Here is a 4,023-nt window from a genome sequence, read left to right as displayed (position 1 = left end):
TAAACTATAGTAAACTTGACCCCCTCCCCAGGGGGAAACGTGAGACCCCAGGGACATATAATTCACAATTTTTGTAAAGGACCTTAAGACCTTTCTATTTATGAAAAGTATTTGATTCTACCATTTCCAGAATTTCAAGAAAGATTTTTGAAGTTTTTAGCCATTTGACCCCTTTTGACCCCGCCCCTAAGGCCCCTGGGGGTCAGTCATAGAAAATTTGTTAATAGGATTAAATGGCCATCTCATACTGATAATTCTGACAACATTTGACTCATTTCCTATTACAAATGACCATATAATGCGCAAAAATGTGTTTTCCCAATATAAACCATAGTAAACTTAACCCCCTCCCCAGGGGGAAACTAGAGACCCCAGGGTCATATAATTCACAATTTTTGTAAAGGACCTTAAGACCTTTCTATCTATGAAGAGTATTTGATTCTACCACATCTGTGAGTAGAGAAGAAGATTTTTGAAATTTTACTCAATTTTACACCTTTTGGCCCCTCCCACAGCCCCCTGGGGGGTGGGGACCATATAATTCACAATTTTGATTGGCCTTATGCCTTAGAAGGTTTGTGCAAAATTTCATTGAAATTGCTTCAGCAGTTTTGGAGAAGAAGTCGAAAATGTAAATTGTTTACGGACATATGACGCACGACGAACGACGCACGACCCACGACGCATGACGACGGACAAAAGGCGATTAGAATAGGTCACTTGAGACTTTGTCTCAGGTGACCTAAAAAGTGATTATGACATGTCATTACACAGTTGTTCAATCTGATTAAAACACAGATCCTTATAACCACTATAACCGTACAATAGAGGATCTGACAATATCCCATAAGGGGTCACGTCCAGATGACCTTTATACCACGTGTACTTCAGAGCAAATACATTTTTTACACCTTACAACATCAATTGAAAATGTCTTTTCGCCCCAGTATACATATAAAATAAGCTTTGTTGTGAACTTCGGGCGAGATGGCTACATACACGAAAATAATTTGGACAGCTTTTTCAAACTATTTCGTCCCCAGTCAAGATTCTGGCAGTGCCAATTTGATTGGCCATTTCAAAAGGTCATCTTGACGTGACCTCTAATGGGATGTTCTCAGATCCTCTTATCCAACGTAGTGATAATAAGGATCTGTATTTTAATCAGATTGCACAGTTGCTCTACAACATGGCAACTTTTTTTTATAATTTGTGTCTTTAATCTGATAAGTATATTAATGCACCTTAACTCCGACAGGTGACATTGTCACCGTCAGGCTTTATCTTACACATAAACTTAAAACGATTGTGGAGTTTGTTTGTATTTTGCAATAAAGAATGAAAACATGCGTTTATGTATTATTTTATCCCGTAAGACATTTTTATAAAGAAAAGACATGTAGTGCAAAAATTGAGAAAACAAAATATATCAACAGACTTAAAACCTGTTCTGGTTTTTGTGAAAAATTTTTTTTTATAAGGCAGTCTAAAATATACATCCCCGGCGGGATTCGAACCCGCGACCTCTGGATTAGAAGTCCAGCGCGCTATCCGCTGCGCTACGGGGACTGTATCTTTCAAATAGCATACACGTTCTCAGGCAAAAAGAATTTATTAATTACAAAACAAATTGAAACATTCAGTAAACGTAAGATGTACTTCACTCCCACACAGAAATAAAATCCTTACACTTGCGAAGTTGATTTATAGTAGTCCATGTTTTGTTTGAAGCTAGATTGGCAATTGTGACAGCACCATATATTTGCTTATGATGATGATGTTTCACAATTTATTTTGATAACATTTTAGACAAACGATTTATCATTTTCATTTCTTGATATTCTGCTTATCACAGATAATAGATTTTTAACATTCTTCTAAATCATGGAAAAAATAAGACAGATACGGATATTTAGTTTTTAAAACCAGGGTCCGATTTCGTCAAGTTTATCTTAGTTTTAAAAAACTAGATAGAACGTTAGAATTGTACCTGTTCCCCCTACTGCATGATTGTAAAATACAGTTGATCTTTTCTCTTCTTCCTAACGTCTGTTCCATGGCTGAGACACTCCATAGTCTTTTAATGTGATAGTTTCTGGTCCTGCGTAAAACGAATGAGACGACTGTTTTACCAATTGTTGTTGAATACCACTATAAAATATAGACTGCAGGTTTAACATTTATTTTAAATGGGAATGTTAATACGGTGCTGGTTTTAATTTCTACTAAAGTATATGGTAGCTTATAGTGTATGTGTATCAATTTAATTGCAATAATATAATTTGTGAAGAGAGCAGTAATATTTCAATGAATTTCGAATCTTTCCATTTATTGCTTCATAACGAAATGCCAGTTCAGACAACAACAATACTAATAGGGTTCCAGCAATGAAACAAAGACATTGTTTCACATATTTTTGTAAACTTAAAAATAATAACCAACAACAAAACTTGTGTTTTCCAAATCAACCTTAGTTTAAGAATATCCCAATAGAAAGAGGTAAATAAGTAAAAGAAAAGAGTAATTATTGCACGTAATTACGCAGCTTGTCTACAACATGTCGACTTTGTGTATAATGAATCATTTTTTATCTTATCATTATGTTAATATACATAAACTCCGATAGGTGACATTGTCACTTTCGGGGTTTATCTAACAAACAAACTTGAAGCGATTGTGGAATTTGTTTGTATTTTGCAATAAACAATGAAAGCATGTGTTTTATTTTTTAATCTCTTAATACGATCTTGTATTAACATGAGGCCCAAGAGGCATTGACAGTCACCTGAGTGCTGATATAAAAAGAGTGTTGCAAAGTAATTTCAAATTTGTAAAAAGCCCCTAAGGCCCCTAGTGGTCAGTCATGGAAAATTTGTTAATAAGGTTCAATGGCCATTTCATAGGATTATTTCTGATAACATTTGACTATTTTCCTATTATAAATGACCAAATAATGCTCCAAAATGTGTTTTCCCTATATAAACTATAGTAAACTTAACCCCCTCCCCAGTGTCATAATTCACAATTTTTGTAGAGGGACTTGAAACCTTTCTATCTATGAACAGTATTTGATTCTACCACATCTGTGAGTGGAGAAGAAGAATTATTAAATTTTAGCCAATTTTACCCCTTTATGCCTCTCCCACAGCCCCCTGGGGGTGGGGGTCATATAATTCACAATTTTGATTGGCCTTATGCCTTAGAAGGTTTGTGCAAAATTTCATTGAAATTGCTTTAGCGGTTTTGGAGAAGTCGAAAATTTAAATTGTTTACGGACACACGACGCACGACGATGAACAAAAGGCGATTAGAAAAGGTCACTTGAGACTTCGTCGGGCTCAGGTGACCTTAAAATGTGTTTTCCCTAATTTAAACTTTCTAGTAAACTTTATCTTGCCCCTCCCTCCCCTCACTTTTGGCTTGGTAGCGAGGGCTTTCGTCCCTGTGAACATGAGACCCCAGGGTCATATATATAGTTTACATTTTTTGTAAAGGACCTCAATACCTTTCAATCTATGAAGAGTATTTGATTCTACGATTTCTGGAATTCCAGAAGAACATTTTTCAAACTTAAGCCTGTTTGATCCCTTTTGGCCCCACCCCGTAGTACAATAATTGAGATAGCAAAATATATCAACAGACTTTGAACCTTTTCTGGCTTATCGGAAAACAAAGCCTTTCGTGAAGGTGTCAAAAATATCACATCCCCGGCGGGATTCGAACCCGCGACCTCTGGATTAGAAGTCCAGCGCGCTATCCGCTGCGCTACGGGGACTGTATATCTCTTGTGACGTAATCGTTCTGTTGGAAAAAGTTGTAACGATTAACAAGACGAATTGAAATATTCAAGACGCCTTTTTAAAAAGCTGTATTGTAAATGTAATGGACTCATTTTATAGCGATTAATTTTCGCCCATAAAGAAATTATGTCTTTATTCCCGCAAAAATGAGTTAATTTACAGTAGCCGATGATTTTGTGTAACTCTTAACTAGTATATTGTGCTTTCAATGAGGTTTCACAAT

The 4,023-nt window shown here is 35.9% G+C and overlaps 2 non-coding genes across 2 annotated transcripts; both read right to left on the bottom strand.

Moving 5' to 3' along the window:
* Window positions 1-1,496: 1,496 nt before the first annotated feature.
* Trnar-ucu (transfer RNA arginine (anticodon UCU)) lies at window positions 1,497-1,569 on the bottom strand. Its single transcript has one exon. It is a non-coding gene; the product is annotated as a tRNA-Arg (tRNA).
* A 2,133-nt stretch (window positions 1,570-3,702) lies between these two features.
* On the bottom strand, window positions 3,703-3,775 carry Trnar-ucu (transfer RNA arginine (anticodon UCU)). Its single transcript has one exon. It is a non-coding gene; the product is annotated as a tRNA-Arg (tRNA).
* Between the last annotated feature and the right edge of the window lie 248 nt (window positions 3,776-4,023).

The sequence above is a fragment of the Argopecten irradians genome, chromosome 10 (assembly GCF_041381155.1).
Source record: "Argopecten irradians isolate NY chromosome 10, Ai_NY, whole genome shotgun sequence".
Lineage (NCBI taxonomy): Eukaryota > Metazoa > Mollusca > Bivalvia > Pectinida > Pectinidae > Argopecten > Argopecten irradians.
This window is presented reverse-complemented; position numbering and strand designations above follow the sequence as displayed.